This window comes from Patella vulgata, chromosome 7 (assembly GCF_932274485.2).
Source record: "Patella vulgata chromosome 7, xgPatVulg1.2, whole genome shotgun sequence".
In the NCBI taxonomy this organism is placed as follows: Eukaryota; Metazoa; Mollusca; class Gastropoda; family Patellidae; genus Patella; species Patella vulgata.
Window position 1 is genome coordinate 19,238,212 of NC_065885.2, and position 23,395 is coordinate 19,261,606.

Below are 23,395 nucleotides of genomic sequence, written 5' to 3' on the forward strand. Positions count from 1 at the left end.
CCTGACAAGGGACAACGTGGGATAAAAAAAAACGAGGTTCCGTGTCCTGAAGAAGGACAATAATTTCACATTAAGGTATCGCTGGAATGGAAACAGGACATACTTAGGTCTATAATGTTTACTCGATAACACTTATTGCCTCTCAATAAGTGCCTCTTTTCTGCCCGTTGCAATTGCACCTCATTTAGTTAACTCGTCTTTCAATTTCGCAACAGTAAATCGACCGTAATTATTTTCCGCATGATTTGCTGTCTGCTATGAAAAGACTAACCTATACTCCAGTGGCGCCACCCGAGAATCGATGCGCGAGTGGACAACCCCATTACATCGTTATGTTATGATTAGAGTGACTAGTTTTCATATTTAAACAGTGATATGACACCTTGGTCACAAAAGAGGGTCGACAGGTCGCACACTTTACATAGATAGATATTATGAAACAGGCGAAACAGAGTCGGTAGTTTGAATTGGACGAGTTGTACCTTACCATCGATACCAGGTTCGTGACTTATCACAATAACACTGATATTATAACCCATTGGAATTGCAATGCATAAATGTTGATGGTACGATCGTATACTGGATAACTGCCATAAAACATTTACTCACTGGATGGCGTAGTTACTAAATACCCAACTATATACCACCTACTCGTTGTACGACAAGAGCTTAAACCGGCATTAGGTACAATTAGATAAAAAGCTAAAAGTTTTCGGCATAATAGTTCAAAATGGATACTGAAAGGAGAATATGTTGAACATTTCAGTCAAATTACTTCAATTTGAGTCTAGATATCGGCGATACAATTATAGGCTAGCCTCGATTATCATTACTACTGTTGTTACGATAATAAACAAAGTCTCATTCATTTTTACGGTAACCGTATCGACTACAAAACGTATTTAAATCTATTTATCGCAGCCACCCAATGGTATCGAGAGTTGATTATGGTCTTGGTAAGTTATTTATTGTCTATTTAAACATATATTATGCAAGAGCTAAATCTGCTTATCGCAGGCCTTTCTTTGGGCCTGAAATGTTTTCTAAATTATTAATTAGACATTAATTAACTTATCCAGGCCATAATCAACTCTCGATGGCATCGGATTTTTCCAATATTAAATAGATTAAAACAGTTCAGCCATATTTTGATTTAAGCTAAAAATGGAGGAGCGAGATTTGGCTTCGAACAACAATACGGTGGTTGAAATTATTGCACACGTCTTGTCAAACCTTCAAAGACTAATATCTTCGCTCGCAATAGAGTAATTTGAATGGAATTTCCAAATTATTCATTTTAGAATTATCTATTTTCTAACTGTTATAGTAAGAATGGCTAGCTCTTTATCTAAATCTTATATAATGTATCTTTAATAATTCATATAACATTTCAGGCCTAGAGAAAGACCTGCAATAACAGGCGATTCACTGTACTACAAACTACCGATTCGAATAGTTATTATAACGAAGTTGAAGCGGATCGTGACATAAACAAGTTCAGTCGACTAGTGACCTCGTTATCAGTTTGAAGTAATCCAGCCATAACAAAGGTGAAGATATACATATCAAGTTCAGTGAATCCGAACCAAGCAAGCTATTCTATTTTTCATTACGACTATTAATCGCTGTTTGTAAATCGTTACTCCTTCTCACCAGTTGTGTTAAAACAGCGCTGAAACAAATATTGGATTCTTCACGTGGACGTGTGCCAAGTTTCCTAGGTAATATGATTTAAATTAACGAAACACAAACCTTTTGCATTTAGACATACGGCCAACATTCCGAAATATCGATCACTGATGTTTTACGATTGAGATAAATATATATAAATATGATCAATTTGCGACCCGGGCGAATCGGAACCCGGGCTAATTTGGGCCATGAGCTAATTTGGGCTCTTGGCGAATTGGACCCCCTTGCGAATTGTGGCCCCGGAACAAAGCCACGTAACCTGCTAGTAAACAATAAAGTCAACATGTCGTAAAAAAAAATATAATTATTTAAGTCTGTCGCCTATAGCCCACAAATCAAAAACAAGAAATCGTACATTTCTTTAATTAAATTATATGTTTCTATGTACTTCCCATCCAACATAACATATATTCATCTCGCATATTAAACCCACAGAAACAAAAATATAACAGAACATTTGAAAAAATATTATGTTGAACCGTGCATTGTTGAGTAAATAGGTCAACAACGTCAGGCTGTGAGTACATGTTTTATTTATGTTCAGCAGCCGCCGGTCGATACGATCGTAGGGTCGATAAACGTTCTGACATATTATACAATGTGATGTGATCATGGACCGTATAGAGAGTGGTCCAACCTCAACAAATTTGACAACACATAGACAATAATTCGAGCTTATTTTAGCATTATATGGTAAGACTTACCATAAAAACTTCATTCATCAACAATCGAAGTCTGGCCACGTTTGATTTTTGAAGATATAACCATTTTGGCATGTTTGAAAAATTGGTTAAAAATATGTTCAGAGCACACTATCAAGGCAGTTAACTCTTTGTGACACTAAATTTCAAATCACAGTCGCAGTCGGGAAACATCGTTTATTTCCTTGGCGCTAAGTATGAGACGATTGCATTTTCTAATAATTTAACACTTTAATGTTAGTCCCATAGATAATATATTGTGCAGTATGATGTTTGTTATGATTAAAGAACAATTTGTCGGATAAAATAGAGGAAAACATAATGGAATGAGAGGTGCCACATGATGTTTGTTATGAAAAAAGAATACGTTGTTGAATAATATGGTGGCTGTTAGCGGCCATTCAAATGTCATCTAAATCGTCGCCTTATGAAGAAGTCGACAAGTCGACTTGTCGGGTTCTATTTTCTATACATTTATAAGGCATCCAAAGCGCTAAATAACATTTAACAAAACACATTTCATCGTGACCTTGAGTAAAAGGCCTTACAAATAGTTCGAACCAATCGAACACACCTCGATTCGTTAGCGGTTTTAAACATTTGGGCCGAGAACGTTTTAAAATACAGTTCTTCAGTTTTCTTCAATACCAGAGCGCTTTTATCTGCCAAACCAGTAAATAAATGAAGACCACACAAGAAATGATTAATATTCATATGAATCTTTCGCTCCGAATCTGATAAATCTGACCAGTTTTCTACTAATTTAGCGCAAATACTGCCTCTGTATTGCGAACATAAGGAATCAAACAGCTTTTCGGTGCAGGCCCTGTATGACATTGTATTTTAATTTCGGAAATAACGGTTTTACTAAATGGTCCAGCAATTTCGTCGAGATCTGCCAATATTTCGGTTAATGTTTGATGTAGTTTGCGCAGATATTATCAGCCATTTCACGAAGAACTAGAATTTGTAGCGTATGTGTCCAGTCAATAGAATCAAATTTTGTAGTTTCGTCTGTATATAATGTGGTATTTTTCGCTGACTTTAAGGTTTCCGAAACATGTTTTAAAGATACACCGACGGGCTCACATAATATTCTTTGAACTGTAGATTTTAATGGAGTGTAATTAGATTTTAGTCCCGCGACAGTCAAACATGCGGTTATAACCGCTGCTAAGTTATCATTCGAAACGTTTAGATTTTTAAGTTCCATTACCAAATTATGGCATTCTGGGGTGTATCTTTGATTTTCGACATCATACAAAAGTACTTAGTTCTTCTTAAAAGGTTTGGACTTGCAACCAATTTTATTTTACCTGCCAATTTTTTTAAATTTATTTTCGTTATTAGCCTACATGCGAATCATTTCTTTTCTAGTCTTCCTAAGTCGATGTTTTAACTTGGCGATTGTTCTCTTATGATATTTTGACAACCGCCGCAAATACCTATTTTTCCTACATAAATCAGTCAAAGTCGCATCGGCAGATACCCGAGTCTCTCTATTTATGAAATTAATTTTATTAATATCCTGCCGATGGAGTCTCGTCCGCTATTCGTTATACCGGGGGAAAATGGGGTGTCAAGAAAATCGTCGCATGATCTTATAGATTTATTGGACTTAGCCTTACTTTTACCCAGCTTCCTAGTCTTTGTCTTCAGTCTATTTTGAATGTCTTTGTCACCAAACGTTACACAGTCGTCATGATAGACCGATGCCCAGTAGTTGTCAGGAATTGATTAACAATGCCTATAAGCTTGTGATTATTGCCATGGATAGTTTTGGTTACAGTGTTCAAATCATCGGGGTACTTGTCCAATTCAATGCTGGATGACCTGGCGCCTGGTACGTTCGGGCATTTTTATGCGCGAACTCTTAGGGTTTTTTTTACTGGCATGCGCACAGGTACTATTTCTTTTTCTTTTAACAAGTACCCAAATCGGGGATTTCGTGCGGAGGTAGTTCGAAGGTAAACAGTCTGTGACGTACAACACTTGCCACTTTACCTGTGTATCGCTAATTATAAACCGAATGTGTGAAGACAGTTCATACATATCACTCAAAAAATTTTCAGTAGAAACTCAGTTGATTCACGCTCGATTTGGGAACCAAATGCTGGGAAAATTTGGGCACACAATTGTACTTTGTAAAAGTTGTATAAAGAAATATTGTGTTCTTGAATGTGTCCAATTTAACAGCGAATTTATTATTATTATGTAACATACTAAGAACCTAACTACATTTTTGGGGCACCAACCACCACCGCCCCCCAGTCAAAAATTTCACCGTACGCCTATGGTTATGTGTAAGAATATTCAGTTCAATATATTCACGGTGTATGATTTTATTCATACTTCAATTTTAGTGAGTTACTTCTGCAACGTTTTTAGAAAAAATTGCTATTAATTTGGCCAGTACTGTAATAGCAAGTGTATAAATATTTTCTGTTCAGTCTGTACACAGTAACATATCTGAGAACCATATTATCATTTCTGCCCAAGGCTCCCTGTGATTTATAGTTAGCAGTGATACAAGGCAATTACCAATTTTCCATGCTCTTGGCCTGAAGAAATAAAATAATAAAAGTCAAGTTTTTATTATTATGCAAGTGGAAAAATACAATTCTTCATGGTATGATTTGAATAAATACAACTGATTTGAAGTTGGAATTATTATTTGTCTAAGATGACTGGTCATTTACAAATTGAAATAGCTACTCTTCATCAAGAAAATACATGAATATTTTTCCCAATCCACCTGGATTTTATTGTAGGTCTTTGTACGTGAAATAGCTTTATTTTACGTCCGCTTCCACCGAAGTGATATTGCAGAAAATTAACAAATTCGGATTCCCTTTTAAAGGAATTAGACTACACTATCGCTGGATTGTACTATATTCAAAATGGCGCCCAGAACACAAAACAAACATTGCAATTCAGGGCGGACTGGTGTCGAGGTTGTATCCTAAGAATGATTTTTTGAATATTCTACTAATTTAGCGCAAACACTGCCTCTGTATTGCGAACATAAGGAATCAAACAGCTTTTCGGTGCAGGCCCTGTATGACATTGTATTTTAATTTCGGAAATAACGGTTTTACTAAATGGTCCAGCAATTTCGTCGAGATCTGCCAATATTTCGGTTAATGTTTGATGTAGTTTGCGCAGATATTATCAGCCATTTCACGAAGAACTAGAATTTGTAGCGTATGTGTCCAGTCAATAGAATCAAATTTTGTAGTTTCGTCTGTATATAATGTGGTATTTTTCGCTGACTTTAAGGTTTCCGAAACATGTTTTAAAGATACACCGACGGGCTCACATAATATTCTTTGAACTGTAGATTTTAATGGAGTGTAATTAGATTTTAGTCCCGCGACAGTCAAACATGCGGTTATAACCGCTGCTAAGTTATCATTCGAAACGTTTAGATTTTTAAGTTCCATTACCAAATTATGGCATTCTGGGGTGTATCTTTGATTTTCGACATCATACAAAAGTACTTAGTTCTTCTTAAAAGGTTTGGACTTGCAACCAATTTTATTTTACCTGCCAATTTTTTTAAATTTATTTTCGTTATTAGCCTACATGCGAATCATTTCTTTTCTAGTCTTCCTAAGTCGATGTTTTAACTTGGCGATTGTTCTCTTATGATATTTTGACAACCGCCGCAAATACCTATTTTTCCTACATAAATCAGTCAAAGTCGCATCGGCAGATACCCGAGTCTCTCTATTTATGAAATTAATTTTATTAATATCCTGCCGATGGAGTCTCGTCCGCTATTCGTTATACCGGGGGAAAATGGGGTGTCAAGAAAATCGTCGCATGATCTTATAGATTTATTGGACTTAGCCTTACTTTTACCCAGCTTCCTAGTCTTTGTCTTCAGTCTATTTTGAATGTCTTTGTCACTAAACGTTACACAGTCGTCATGATAGACCGATGCCCAGTAGTTGTCAGGAATTGATTAACAATGCCTATAAGCTTGTGATTATTGCCATGGATAGTTTTGGTTACAGTGTTCAAATCATCGGGGTACTTGTCCAATTCAATGCTGGATGACCTGGCGCCTGGTACGTTCGGGCATTTTTATGCGCGAACTCTTAGGGTTTTTTTTACTGGCATGCGCACAGGTACTATTTCTTTTTCTTTTAACAAGTACCCAAATCGGGGATTTCGTGCGGAGGTAGTTCGAAGGTAAACAGTCTGTGACGTACAACACTTGCCACTTTACCTGTGTATCGCTAATTATAAACCGAATGTGTGAAGACAGTTCATACATATCACTCAAAAAATTTTCAGTAGAAACTCAGTTGATTCACGCTCGATTTGGGAACCAAATGCTGGGAAAATTTGGGCACACAATTGTACTTTGTAAAAGTTGTATAAAGAAATATTGTGTTCTTGAATGTGTCCAATTTAACAGCGAATTTATTATTATTATGTAACATACTAAGAACCTAACTACATTTTTGGGGCACCAACCACCACCGCCCCCCAGTCAAAAATTTCCCCGTACGCCTATGGTTATGTGTAAGAATATTCAGTTCAATATATTCACGGTGTATGATTTTATTCATACTTCAATTTTAGTGAGTTACTTCTGCAACGTTTTTAGAAAAAATTGCTATTAATTTGGCCAGTACTGTAATAGCAAGTGTATAAATATTTTCTGTTCAGTCTGTACACAGTAACATATCTGAGAACCATATTATCATTTCTGCCCAAGGCTCCCTGTGATTTATAGTTAGCAGTGATACAAGGCAATTACCAATTTTCCATGCTCTTGGCCTGAAGAAATAAAATAATAAAAGTCAAGTTTTTATTATTATGCAAGTGGAAAAATACAATTCTTCATGGTATGATTTGAATAAATACAACTGATTTGAAGTTGGAATTATTATTTGTCTAAGATGACTGGTCATTTACAAATTGAAATAGCTACTCTTCATCAAGAAAATACATGAATATTTTTCCCAATCCACCTGGATTTTATTGTAGGTCTTTGTACGTGAAATAGCTTTATTTAACGTCCGCTTCCACCGAAGTGATATTGCAGAAAATTAACAAATTCGGATTCCCTTTTAAAGGAATTAGACTACACTATCGCTGGATTGTATTATATTCAAAATGGCGCCCAGAACACAAAACAAACATTGCAATTCAGGGCGGACTGGTGTCGAGGTTGTATCCTAAGAATGATTTTTTGAATATTTAATCAAACAGAACACAATTATGCACATGCAGTTATGATATAATATTAAATTAGCTTACCTCAAATACCTCGAAATATACTGTTTGGTCAGTTTGTCCGCCCGCCATATTTCTATTAGTCACACATCCTTCGGCCAATTAAAATGGACGTATATTTTGTTTTAACCGAAACGAAAAATTTGCGTTATAAATACATTGTATTAAAAAATACCAAAATCACAAACCTGATGTTCTTATTTTCTGAACAAACTTTTTTCACAACAATATCACTTTTTTTCGATACTAATGCTTAATAATACAGTTAACATTTGCAGTACCACAGGGTTTAATACCGCAAAATTACTTCAATAAATATTTCTTTCTTTGTTTTAAGAGTAATTCATTTTAATTGGTCATTTACAGGTAAGAATAAATTTCCAATTTCGATTAATGAACCAATTAAATTAAATAAAAAGATTAACTCGACTATTTCCACGCCCATTCAAACATTTTTTTAAAACGTAGATATAACACAATTGTTATTGTCTTTGATGTGTCAAGTTTATTGGGGCGATATCAATCAGACACTTCCAAATGCAGACATTGTAATAACCTGTCTCTGTATATTGTCTGAGACAAGATGTGAAAATAAACAAAGAGTAGAATCAGAATAATCTTTTATTATATCTAATTAAATAAATAGTTTATATTTAGATAATAATTGACTAAAACTTTGATCTCTTATATCAGTATACTGTTATAAAATACGTTGTTTTAAAAGAGATATTAAATGCATCGCACGATACATACATTGCGATTTCTACTTAATGTTTGTAATAATTAATATAATATCCTTTTAGATAATTAGAAATATTAAAAAATAAATCAAGTGAATTACTCGACATTCAAATTCAGGAAGAGTGGTTTTACATATAGGCTAGGTCAGATCCCTAATCCAGTTCCCAAATCCCATTCAGATTTTCTCAATAAATAAAAAACATAATGTGATAAAGGAACATAATAAATGTTATCTTTAATGTCGACGTAATTAATTATATGGAAAAAAAAACCACATAAGATTTTATAAATGTACACAAGTTTGTGTTAAGACATTGAAAAGAACACAAACTTGTGTCATTGCAATGCAATACAACACAAACATGTGTTAAATATTTTTAACACAAGTTCTTGTGTTGAGATCCAACACAAGGGTTTTTTCAGTGTAGAGAGTGGTCCAACCTCAACAAATTTGACAACACAGACAATAATTCGAGCTTATTTTAGCATTATATGGTAAGACTTACCATAAAAACTTCATTCATCAACAATCGAAGTCTGGCCACGTTTGATTTTTGAAGATATAACCATTTTGGCATGTTTGAAAAATTGGTTAAAAATATGTTCAGAGCACACTATCAAGGCAGTTAACTCTTTGTGACACTAAATTTCAAATCACAGTCGCAGTCGGGAAACATCGTTTATTTTCTTGCCGCTAAGTATGAGACGATTGCATTTTCTAATAATTTAACACTTTAATGTTAGTCCCATAGATAATATATTGTGCAGTATGATGTTTGTTATGATTAAAGAACAATTTGTCGGATAAAATACACTGAAAAAAAACTTGTGTTGAAACAACACAAACTTGTGTTATTTTCAACACAAGTTAGGTGTCTCTATTTAACAACACAATCTTGTGTTAAATGTTGAAACAACACAAAACTTGTGTTAAATGTTGAAACAACACAAAACTTATGTGAAAATCTACACATTATTTGTGTTGAAATTTCTGAAACTTGTGTTGAAATTTCTGAAACTTGTGTTGAAATTTCTGAAACTTGTGTTGAAATTTCTGAAACTCGTGTTGTTTCGTACAAACTTGTGTTGTATTTTACCAATTTATATCCAGTATAACAACCTTTCGAATGCAACCCCTTCCATTCGTTCTGTTTAAACTGTAATTATTGATAAATGACATAATAATTTTGTTTGTTAAATTATTATGTATTCAATAAATGATATGAAAAAATAAATTAATGCCTAATTAATACCAATACAGACATCTCGAAGGTTAATAAACAAAGTTAATTCCAATACTAATAAAATTGTGTTATACAATGAAAAAATACCCACCCCCATTCCCAATTATTAAATAAAAAGTAGCTATTTAAATTGAAAAATAAAGCACCGAGACATTTGGAATATTAATCAAAAAAGTTAATTTCAATACTAATAAAATTGTGTTCAATAATAACAATATCCCCCCACCCCTCAAAAAAAGCTATTTAATTTTTTTTTACAATTAACCTTAATAAGAACTGAGAATATAATATATATGTTCACAATATCCCTACCCCATGGTCCCAAAACATACATTTTAAATATATCTAAATTTAATATCAACCAAACCAAGCACTAAAGACATTAATAATGCACTAAATTGAAATACTTTTAAGAAAAAATAGTCCCTTTAACAGATTAGGAATTCAAAATTTTCTACAGTATATAAATGGGAACTAATAGATAAAGCACAGGCAAATAATTATAGATAGATAAAATAAATATAGCATAAAAATCAAACAAAATGGAGAAAATTAAAAATTTGTAAAACAAAAATTGATTAATTAATAAAACCATTTTATATAAAAGAGGCATTAACATTCGAAATGTTCACTAAATGTTTAAAAATAAAGGTTGATTTCATCCTACAATAATACATTTTTATAATTATCGAATGTTACTATTAATTATTGATGATCCCTCTATATTATTTTAAATTTTCAGGCAAAATCTTTAGTGTTTAGGATTACACTGCATTATATATAATGAAACAATATTAGAGATGGTTTGGTATTTGACATTAAAAAAAAAATGTGATTAAAAAGGCAATGGTGACATATAACTTTTGGGTTTCCACAATAAGATCTGTAAAAGAATTTGATGACTTTATATTCAGAATTTAGAGTTGTTTTCTTTCTTTGGTATTAATATTCACTAAATAGATATAATTCTCCAAGGATGTTCAAGTGATTATTATAAATACACTTATCGACAAATGGGGTTTTGATGTGGATTTAACTTGGTACACCAGTCATGGGTATAGAGTTGAAAAGAGCATAATTTAACAATATATTATATTATTTTGAGACTCATATGTATGACTACATGCGAATGCAAGAGGGGGGGGGTATTTTAGTCAGGTAGCATTATTGCTTACTCATGTACACCAAAAACACGTCATCTCGCTTACACAGATGTTTTACGCCAAAACGCTTCAACTTGATTGATTGCCATGTTTTTGGTGTAGATTTATATCTTTTCTTGGGCGCCGAATCGAACTACGGCTTTTAAAATGTTCAAAAATCGACGTAAATTGATTTTTTCAACGATAGTTGGTATACAACGATGAGCACATGAGTGAGTAGACTGTGGGAAAGTTACGACAACTCATTTCCAGGCGCCATTTTGGGTCCCAATTATGACGCCATAAAAGCTATGACGTCATGGCTTCATACAGGTTTACATACCAAAATTTGTTTTTTTCTTGCAGTATTAGGCGTTGAGGGATAATATATTGTTTTACCCTAAAAAAAAATGCAAAAGAAACCAATGCAGTTTGGTTCAGTGATAAATATATCAAACAAAATCATACCCAAAATCTGGGTTTTTTCTGAGAGCGATATCTCGTAATCAGTGTGTTTTACTATTTACTCGTTGGATTATAAATGATTTCTTTTTAAATTCCTCAAACACGGAGTGGTTATGCAAGCGAAATGTGCCGAAAAATCGAATTTGACAAACGTCAAATTAAAAAAAAGAAGTATTTGTTATATGGTGCCGGGCGTTTCTTTCATAATGGCCGCCAAATTTGGTAATATTATTATTATTATTATTATTACAGCATATTTATAGCGCGCCCTTTCATAAAACATGTTCAGGGGCACTTTACAAAGTGACAATGTAATCATAAATAAACAACAAGATTATGGACATGTTAACAATTGTATACAGAGTCAGTTAAAAGCCTCATTAAATAAATGTGATTTAAGTTGTTTTTTAAAAAGAATATAGAGATGTACAAGATCTTAAACTAAATGGTAGATTATCCCATAAAACAGGTGCTTGATAACTAAAAGAGACTAGTTGAATAGTTTTGGGCTTTATAAATAGTTTATCTGATGTACGTAATATTCGACCATTATATCGTGGTTATGTACGCGAAATGTGCGGAAATCGAATTTGACAAACATCAATTAAAGAAATGTATTTTCCATGTGGTGCCGGGCATTTCTTTTAAAAGGGCTACCGAATTTGGTAATACATGTATAAGGCAATTTAACAAAAAAAACATAAATTTGGTAAGACTAAAAGGGCATCTCTTAAGATACGTAAGATATGACTTTTGCAATGTCCTTTATATGGTTTTCGATGTCTCTGAATTTGAAGATAAATTTTGAAAATACAAAATAGCAGCAACACCAATTGGCGGATATTAAATTAATCGTCATTTTTCCTGTTGGATATTAGATAGTGTCTCTTAAGCATGATGTACACTGTAGTTCGATGTACCCTGTAGTTCAGATACAGTCTCCAAACCGTGTTTACACTGACTGTAGTTTGGGTGTAGTTCGTCAAATGAAGATGAATTTTACGATACAAAAAAATGAATATATTTTAAACGCGCTTTAAATATCTGGATGCGATAGACTTCGTGATGAAAAATTCAAGGTACATTATATCATTGGCAATAATAAGATCCAATTTTAGTTTTTAGTTACACACTGTTAACCACCAATAGATGTTTTAATGACAATAAATCATAAAATGTATTCAGCTCGACGTAAGACATAAATAGATACAGTTGGTTTAACTTGAATAGAAGTTTTAATTATCTATGCTGGATATATGCATATATCACCTTGATGTTCATATCGTCTTACGTATTTGTCAACATCAAGGTTAGTGCGACCCATTTGTGACAATTTCTAGTTCCCAAATATTAGCGATTTAGCTCCTTTAAAAGCGAATGCAAGTTAAATATGTTTAATCAGAGGCGGATTCAATGGGGGGCGCGAGGGGCTCCCCCCCTCCCTAATTTTCAACAGTGCCCTTTTTTACGGCTGAAAGTGCCTTTTCTCAGACTAAAATATGTCAGTTCCCAACCCGTTGTAGGGATCCCAAATGACTCGAACCATCGACTCAAACACACCAGTCTGGGAAATAGCTCTTGGAATGGCTACAGATGCAAGGAAATGACGGATAATTTTCTTGGGGACCCCCCCCCCCCCTCAGCGGCAAGCCCCGTCTCCGCGGTCAATGCCTTCATTTTGCAGCCCCCCCCTTTTCAAAATTCCTAGATCCGCCCCTGGTTTAATAGTACTTTTATCTAGTGTATCTTTTATTTTGATTTTTCTTATAGAATAAGGCTATATAACAATAATGTGCGCTTCTTGTTGTATAATACTAATAATAGTATGTTCAGCTATACTTTTCGTTTAAAAAATGTATGTTTTATGTCCTATATACACTTATTCGCTGAAATCTATGACATCCAACAATATAATAGGTCATATAAATAGATAATAAGTTTGCATGACGTCATATGAAATTCCTGGCTTCACAGTTGTCGCAACTTTATCTATACACGGCGTTGCGTCGACCAACCATGCAATGTGAAGTAGATGTCAATATGGTTATGTGCATAGGCGTACGAGCTGGGGGGGGGGGGGCTGGGGGCGGCGATTTTGGGAACCAAATGCTGGGAAAATTTGGGCACACAATTGTACTTTGTAAAAGTTGTATAAAGAAATATTGTGTTCTTGAATGTGTCCAATTTAACAGCGAATTTATTATTATTATGTAACATACTAAGAACCTAACTACATTTTTGGGGCACCAACCACCACCGCCCCCCAGTCAAAAATTTCCCCGTACGCCTATGGTTATGTGTAAGAATATTCAGTTCAATATATTCACGGTGTATGATTTTATTCATACTTCAATTTTAGTGAGTTACTTCTGCAACGTTTTTAGAAAAAATTGCTATTAATTTGGCCAGTACTGTAATAGCAAGTGTATAAATATTTTCTGTTCAGTCTGTACACAGTAACATATCTGAGAACCATATTATCATTTCTGCCCAAGGCTCCCTGTGATTTATAGTTAGCAGTGATACAAGGCAATTACCAATTTTCCATGCTCTTGGCCTGAAGAAATAAAATAATAAAAGTCAAGTTTTTATTATTATGCAAGTGGAAAAATACAATTCTTCATGGTATGATTTGAATAAATACAACTGATTTGAAGTTGGAATTATTATTTGTCTAAGATGACTGGGCATTTACAAATTGAAATAGCTACTCTTCATCAAGAAAATACATGAATATTTTTCCCAATCCACCTGGATTTTATTGTAGGTCTTTGTACGTGAAATAGCTTTATTTAACGTCCGCTTCCACCGAAGTGATATTGCAGAAAATTAACAAATTCGGATTCCCTTTTAAAGGAATTAGACTACACTATCGCTGGATTGTATTATATTCAAAATGGCGCCCAGAACACAAAACAAACATTGCAATTCAGGGCGGACTGGTGTCGAGGTTGTATCCTAAGAATGATTTTTTGAATATTTAATCAAACAGAACACAATTATGCACATGCAGTTATGATATAATATTAAATTAGCTTACCTCAAATACCTCGAAATATACTGTTTGGTCAGTTTGTCCGCCCGCCATATTTCTATTAGTCACACATCCTTCGGCCAATTAAAATGGACGTATATTTTGTTTTAACCGAAACGAAAAATTTGCGTTATAAATACATTGTATTAAAAAATACCAAAATCACAAACCTGATGTTCTTATTTTCTGAACAAACTTTTTTCACAACAATATCACTTTTTTTCGATACTAATGCTTAATAATACAGTTAACATTTGCAGTACCACAGGGTTTAATACCGCAAAATTACTTCAATAAATATTTCTTTCTTTGTTTTAAGAGTAATTCATTTTAATTGGTCATTTACAGGTAAGAATAAATTTCCAATTTCGATTAATGAACCAATTAAATTAAATAAAAAGATTAACTCGACTATTTCCACGCCCATTCAAACATTTTTTTAAAACGTAGATATAACACAATTGTTATTGTCTTTGATGTGTCAAGTTTATTGGGGCGATATCAATCAGACACTTCCAAATGCAGACATTGTAATAACCTGTCTCTGTATATTGTCTGAGACAAGATGTGAAAATAAACAAAGAGTAGAATCAGAATAATCTTTTATTATATCTAATTAAATAAATAGTTTATATTTAGATAATAATTGACTAAAACTTTGATCTCTTATATCAGTATACTGTTATAAAATACGTTGTTTTAAAAGAGATATTAAATGCATCGCACGATACATACATTGCGATTTCTACTTAATGTTTGTAATAATTAATATAATATCCTTTTAGATAATTAGAAATATTAAAAAATAAATCAAGTGAATTACTCGACATTCAAATTCAGGAAGAGTGGTTTTACATATAGGCTAGGCCAGATCCCTAATCCAGTTCCCAAATCCCATTCAGATTTTCTCAATAAATAAAAAACATAATGTGATAAAGGAACATAATAAATGTTATCTTTAATGTCGACGTAATTAATTATATGGAAAAAAAAACCACATAAGATTTTATAAATGTACACAAGTTTGTGTTAAGACATTGAAAAGAACACAAACTTGTGTCATTGCAATGCAATACAACACAAACATGTGTTAAATATTTTTAACACAAGTTCTTGTGTTGAGATCCAACACAAGGGTTTTTTCAGTGTAGAGGAAAACATAATGGAATGAGAGGTGCCACATGATGTTTGTTATGAAAAAAGAATACGTTGTTGAATAATATGGTTGCTGTTAGCGGCCATTCAAATGTCATCTAAATCGTCGCCTTATGAAGAAGTCGACAAGTCGACTTGTCGGGTTCTATTTTCTATACATTTATAAGGCATCCAAAGCGCTAAATAACATTTAACAAAACACATTTCATCGTGACCTTGAGTAAAAGGCCTTACAAATAGTTCGAACCAATCGAACACACCTCGATTCGTTAGCGGTTTTAAACATTTGGGCCGAGAACGTTTTAAAATACAGTTCTTCAGTTTTCTTCAATACCAGAGCGCTTTTATCCGCCAAACCAGTAAATAAATGAAGACCACACAAGAAATGATTAATATTCATATGAATCTTTCGCTCCGAATCTGATAAATCTGACCAGTTTTCTACTAATTTAGCGCAAACACTGCCTCTGTATTGCGAACATAAGGAATCAAACAGCTTTTCGGTGCAGGCCCTGTATGACATTGTATTTTAATTTCGGAAATAACGGTTTTACTAAATGGTCCAGCAATTTCGTCGAGATCTGCCAATATTTCGGTTAATGTTTGATGTAGTTTGCGCAGATATTATCAGCCATTTCACGAAGAACTAGAATTTGTAGCGTATGTGTCCAGTCAATAGAATCAAATTTTGTAGTTTCGTCTGTATATAATGTGGTATTTTTCGCTGACTTTAAGGTTTCCGAAACATGTTTTAAAGATACACCGACGGGCTCACATAATATTCTTTGAACTGTAGATTTTAATGGAGTGTAATTAGATTTTAGTCCCGCGACAGTCAAACATGCGGTTATAACCGCTGCTAAGTTATCATTCGAAACGTTTAGATTTTTAAGTTCCATTACCAAATTATGGCATTCTGGGGTGTATCTTTGATTTTCGACATCATACAAAAGTACTTAGTTCTTCTTAAAAGGTTTGGACTTGCAACCAATTTTATTTTACCTGCCAATTTTTTTAAATTTATTTTCGTTATTAGCCTACATGCGAATCATTTCTTTTCTAGTCTTCCTAAGTCGATGTTTTAACTTGGCGATTGTTCTCTTATGATACTTTGACAATCGCCGCAAATACCTATTTTTCCTACATAAATCAGTCAAAGTCGCATCGGCAGATACCCGAGTCTCTCTATTTATGAAATTAATTTTATTAATATCCTGCCGATGGAGTCTCGTCCGCTATTCGTTATACCGGGGGAAAATGGGGTGTCAAGAAAATCGTCGCATGATCTTATAGATTTATTGGACTTAGCCTTACTTTTACCCAGCTTCCTAGTCTTTGTCTTCAGTCTGACCAGTCTATTTTGAATGTCTTTGTCACCAAACGTTACACAGTCGTCATGATAGACCGATGCCCAGTAGTTGTCAGGAATTGATTAACAATGCCTATAAGCTTGTGATTATTGCCATGGATAGTTTTGGTTACAGTGTTCAAATCATCGGGGTACTTGTCCAATTCAATGCTGGATGACCTGGCGCCTGGTACGTTCGGGCATTTTTATGCGCGAACTCTTAGGGTTTTTTTTACTGGCATGCGCACAGGTACTATTTCTTTTTCTTTTAACAAGTACCCAAATCGGGGATTTCGTGCGGAGGTAGCTCGGAGGTAAACAGTCTGTGACGTACAACACTTGCCACTTTACCTGTGTATCGCTAATTATAAACCGAATGTGTGAAGACAGTTCATACATATCACTCAAAAATTTTTCAGTAGAAACTCAGTTGATTCACGCTCGATTTGCTACTAAACAAACCCATCGGTTTATTTTCTCAACAGTGTGACCAGAAGTGACCGCGGATTTATTGACCTTGTATGAACTTATCCATAGCTATATCCTTACACCGAGAGAAATTATCTAGTCTCGGTGAAAAAAACCATGGTCATCTGGTAGAAAATTACTTTTGTATTTTTTGGAACGGAAAACAGTGTTTTTAGAAGCAAACTAACCTGCCGCACATGAGGAAGTCATTATACTAATAATAAAAGGCGAGACCTCTTTTTGCGGCGCAGGCTTATCACTGAGTAGTAAACCGTCCACAAACAATAATATAGGAAGCTTAGTGACGAGTGTAGTAAGTACTAAAGTAGGCTATAGACTATAGGTTTGAGTCGAGATTACTCGCTTTCAGTTTACTCTGTTTTTGCGATAACCAATTATGTGAGAAATACCATACTGACATTCGGTTTTTAAAAGTTGTACGCGAACTAAATGCGTTTGTTAGATACTGACAGAGCAGCCCCGAGTCGAACAATCGCCGCCCGAGCTGTCTTTGTCAGCTAGTTTCACAATATCGTGCAATAGGTGTATTAATGTGATTTTTAGGTTTAATCCCGCAAACAATGCCAAAATAGTGTTTTCACTGCTTACAGAAAACTGAAATTTAAAAAAAAAATTTTTATGAGGGTGACCCTCCCACACACTCCCTATCGAGCTGCCGCTCGGTCTGCGCAGCCTCATGCCTGGCACATACTGTCAACATTGTATATTTTTCCGTTTCCGCCCTTCCCCCCCACAATATATATTTCACGGCTACGTTGCGACGGTACCAGCATACCCAGTTGTTGACACCCATTACATCACTCCTGTCTAACAAATCATAAAGCTGTGGTGTTACGGTGGCGGCATAGTATTTCACCGTAACACCACAGCCACTCTAACCATTCATAATACATCTAACTACCCCTTTACAGCACTTCACTCCCTACACATTTCCCCTCGTCCTACTTTCCGAAACGTCAACAACACATCTCATACATCCAGTTCGCTGATTAACCCTTGTACCACGTCTACTGGATAGCAAATCATCGGTGGACGCCTATCTATCATTGATCATATCAATATGTGCTCTACTTTTGTATTGTATTCTTAACACCGAAACCATGTGGTTATTCATGGTCCGCACATAAAGGTAATCGTATTCACAGAGCACAATTCGTGACTAATTTGCAATGGTGTTTTTTGGTGACACTCCCCATTTAAAATTTAACTGTATAGAGAATAAATTATAGCCATTCATAAGTTTTGATAGAAAGGTTTAGTAAACATATAATATCATGAGTTAGGTATGTATATTATCGGGTTAACATGACCTGTAGTAAATTTGAGTAAAATTAAAGTTAAAGAGAAAGTTTAGGGAGTAGGTTTTAAAAAAAAAAATGTTTTGATATAACTAGGAATAATAATGATAAAGAAACGGAATAGGGGATAAAATAAGGAACTAATGTTGTCTCCGGATCGCAGTGGGAAGACGGCAGATCTAAGGATGACGTTTGTGAGTGATTAACTCTAGTTTCCAAGATGACCGTGCTTTCTACTGTGATACGTTAATTTGTGTTTTTTGTTGTTTCATATACTATATAATTTTTAGGCCCTTAGTCCAGGCCTTAGAGTTGTTGTAATTTAACTTTTGATTAAAAAGTTAGGTTATGTTGAAAATCCCATATGGTTCATCTAGGGATGTTGGATATAGTTTTCCTGGGAAAAAACTAAAATTAACGGCTCGTTAAATTGTGAGATTATCGCAAAGTCATTAATACGAGTTTTATAGGAGGTTGAAGTTAAGAATACGACACTTTTTAGAAAATTTTGTCCGTATATAATTTTATGTAATTTGTCCGTATATAATTTTATGTAATTAAATTTTTGCTTTAGAAACGTAATATTTACGTTTAATATATACTGCTAATTGCTGTCGATATGTACGCAATGATTAGGAAGATGTAATTTGACATGAGGTCGAATTATAATAAACAATAGTTTTCATACTGTGTTAAATTTGACGTGTGTAAAAGTCACGGATCGCATTAATATAATATATAGGATATAGTTAACTGTATGTGTTATTAAAAGTTAGGTAAGTTCTAATTGTTTTGTTTATAGAATATAGACTGGTGTTCCGAGGGAGAGAAGTGCATGTCACTTGCTTTGAACATGATTCTAAAAAATGTTTATAAAATACTAATGATGGAATAGGTACTGTAGGATAAAATGGAATGTCATTCATATACTGGCCATATTTGATTGACAGTTCTATTCTAGGTAAAATGTAACATGTCATAAGTGTGAGTTCAGTTTGTGTCAGTGTCAGTCTGATAGGAAATGTTTATGTAATAATGGTTAGTGTTTTAAAAAACGAAATACAAAATTGTAAATGATTAGGTCAAAAAGGTCACATTACTGACTGAGAAATATAAAATAATAATGGCGGAATTCTAAAACAAAAACGGAAATTTTAAAACATAAACGTAATTATAAAATTGTCCATTACTGATCGAGTTAGGTCAAGAGGTCAAAGTTAGTTTCAAGATTTATAATTAAAGGGACACATCAAAGTTTATTAATGATTAAATGAAGTTTAATTTTAATTAAGAGTACGATTTGCTTTAAGGTTTCAGAATAAAATATTAATAATAATATTACACTAATATCAAAATAGTTTTAAAGATTTAGGAATAGTTAGTTCTTGGTCTGATGGCAATGACATGTTTGATTGACGGATAAAATTGTACAACCCAATCATACTTAGAAGAAAAAAAGAAAGTTTTCAACTTGATACCATGGTAGCTGAAACAGACCAATACAAATCCAAGAAGAAGATATGGTTTACCAGTTTACCAAATTGAGATATCCTGAGACAGAATTTAAAGTGAAACCTGAACTTTATAAATATTACGTGATGTGTTATAGTGTTTTGAAATTAGGACACTTGAAGATTTAAAAAAGACAATTTGTGTTTTCTGTGTTTAGGCTTAGTGAATTTTCATATGATTTTACAGTGATGAACTTTTTGGAGAACTTTTGCATGCAACTTTTGATTTTTGATTATGTGTGTTTGTGTTTTCACAGTTTTGTTATATAGTATAGTATATTTGCCTGTTGCATGAATAATTATAGGGTTTAGCACATAGAAGTTTTAAGAGTCTCCTACTTGTTCATTTAGCATAAATCTAGCAAGTGTGTGTGTGTGTGTGTGTGGGGGGGGGGTGATATATACTATTCAAAAAAAGTAGGGGATATTTGATTTTGGGGGCATAATACTCAAATATGCAAATGACTACGAAAAAAGTCACTATAGAACCTAACAGAAGAAACATTTCCAGTTACATGTGACGCCCAAACGCACCAATAGCTACCGCATGGAATGCAGGTGATGCTTGGGATCATCATGGGGGTCCAACCCAAGATTTGCACGACTCTGACTTTGAATGTTACAGTCATTGTGGCATTGAATTCCAGGGTGGAAACATCAGTTTAATTGTTTTAGTGACCAGAAAACAAATTTTGATATGCGTCGGCTTACCCAAAATGAAAGGTTACGTGCCCTTGGCATGCTACAGATCGGCACAACACAGGCGGTTGTGGCGCGGACGATGAATGTTTCTCAGTCTGTCATAAGCAGGCTATGGTCCAGATACCGTGATACACAATCTGTACAGGACAGACCACGCTCAGGTCGACCAAGGGCGACAACTCAAGCCCAGGATCGATTTATCCGTACATTGGCCTTGAGAAATCGTGTCATCACAGCAAATCAGATCAGCGCTCGTCTTCAAACAGACACTGGTGTGAGAGTGAGTGGCCAGACGATTCGGAATCGACTGCATAGGGGTCACCTTCGCGCCCGACGTCCTCGCGTGATCCCTTGTTTGAGAGATTATCACATTCAGGCAAGACGTCGTTGGTGTAGGGATCGTCAACACTGGGATAATCGACGCTGGAGCAATGTGATGTTTTCAGATGAGTCAAGGTTCACTGTTGATTTTTTGGACAGACGTAGGAGGGTGTGGCGTCGTCGAAACGAGCGCTTCCAAGACGTTAACGTCATCAGACATGATCGATTTGGGGGTGGTTCTGTTATGGTGTGGGGAGGCATCACTGTTGCTGGGAGAACGGCTTTACATGTTGTTGCAGGGCGTGTTACAGGCCAGTACTACCGGGACAACATCTTGGCAGTCCATGTTGTGCCGTTCGCACGACGTCATGGCCGCCGTTTCATCTTCCAGGATGACAACGCAAGATGTCACAGGGCCAGGATCGTTACAGGTTACCTCCAACAACATTACCTTGGCCAGCACTGAGTCCCAACCTCTCCCCCATCGAGCATGTCTGGGACATGCTTGGACAGAGGTTACGTCAACGTCAACAACGTCCTGCCAATGTCCAAGAACTTGCTGCTGCGTTGCAACAGGAATGGGACAATCTGGACCAAAATGACCTTAGACGTCTCATTAGGAGTATGCCACGTCGGATCAATGCTTGTTTGGCAAACAGAGGAGGATTTACCCGTTACTGACTTGAATGTGATGCTGTTGTAACTTTGCTGTTTGACCCCGGGTATCATTTTACCCTTATAATGGTCAGTCTGTGCCTTACTTAGTCTAACGATCATTTGGAATAAATCGATGAATGTGAACTTCATTTCATTTTGTAATTTGTTTCTTCGTCAGTTTCATTAGGTGACTTTAATAACACTTAAAAATCAAATATCCCCTACTTTTTTTGAATAGTATATGTTGATTTTCTAGATTTCTGCTACATTTATGAATAGTTATATAATTCTACAGATGTTGGTATGGTTATTATAAAAGATTCGAGGGATCTTTTACACAATACCGAGCAAAAAGTCTTAAAGAAAGGGACGAATGTAATACTTTTAGTAGAATTTTTGCTCAAGAAATAACATATTCGCATAATATGTGATATGTACTTAAAATACTTAAATCAACTTAGGGTTTGAATGATATATTGTGATATAAAAACACTTGTAGAGCCATAACATAACTGGTTCTATGTCAACAACATGTTAACAGATATCTCATGAGAATATTCTTCAGTTAAATTCCATTCCCCCATATAAGGGTGGGTTGTCGACGTCATTGGGCTCAATTAACCAATCTCTATAATTATTTACATCATATTTGACCAATTGGATAATTGAATGTCCAAAACCAGTAGATACAAAATTAGGTTCCAGAGAACTAACATCTGAGTTCCTAGACAGCCGCGAGGCTGGCTAGGATAGAGAAATGGTTTTAGCTAGTATTGTTATCTATTATGCTTGTATACCTGTATTCAGCTATATATATATACAAAATATGTAGAAGCAAACTGTCGCATTGTTATTCCTGGTAAGACAGACGTCTTAAGAAACTGTAAGAAGTAAATACACAACGTGAAGCAGAAGTAAAGACAGCTAGAGACAAATTCTAGACGATCACAAGGCTACAGAAATATGTAGTAAGAAAAGATGCATGGGTCTACGTAGGATGTGGCGACCGGTTTCCTGGTCCGCTCTCCACGTCGGACAAAAGACCTATGGTGCTACAATGGACACTTGACATGCTTTGAGAGTACGTTCACAGATGAAGAACTTATCGCCCCAACAGAACCACCGAGCTGCATTGGCGACACGCAATAGCGTCATACACGTGGGAGGGGTTCATAGTCAAATTTGACACTTCAAGGAAGGGTTGATGAAAACTGCCGCGTGCTGGATTAAGTAAATACACAACGTGAAGCAGAAGTAAAGACAGCTAGAGACAAATTCTAGACGATCACAAGGCTACAGAAATATGTAGTAAGAAAAGATGCATGGGTCTACGTAGGATGTGGCGACTGGTTTCCTGGTCCGCTCTCCACGTCGGACAAAAGACCTATGGTGCTACAATGGACACTTGACATGCTTTGAGAGTACGTTCACAGATGAAGAACTTATCGCCCCAACAGAACCACCGAGCTGCATTGGCGACACGCAATAGCGTCATACATGTGGGAGGGGTTCATAGTCAAATTTGACACTTCAAGGAAGGTTTGATGAAAACTGCCGCGTGCTGGATTAAACTATTCATGTTTGCTTTCCTATCGGTACTTGCATAAGATTTACTGTTTAGCGTATCTTTGCTTTGGTGTGTTAC

The 23,395-nt window shown here is 35.0% G+C and overlaps 1 long non-coding RNA gene across 7 annotated transcripts in view; it reads left to right on the top strand.

The window, feature by feature from the left end:
* Positions 1–305: 305 nt before the first annotated feature.
* LOC126826938 (uncharacterized) overlaps positions 306–23,395 on the top strand; it is a 28,221-nt gene continuing 5,131 nt past the window's right edge. The window contains exons 1-2 of one of the 7 annotated variants that reach the window (XR_008788852.1): positions 306–499; positions 922–956. This is a non-coding gene — a long non-coding RNA (uncharacterized LOC126826938). The other 6 variants (XR_008788850.1, XR_008788849.1, XR_008788848.1 and 3 more) reach the window with 6 other exon arrangements.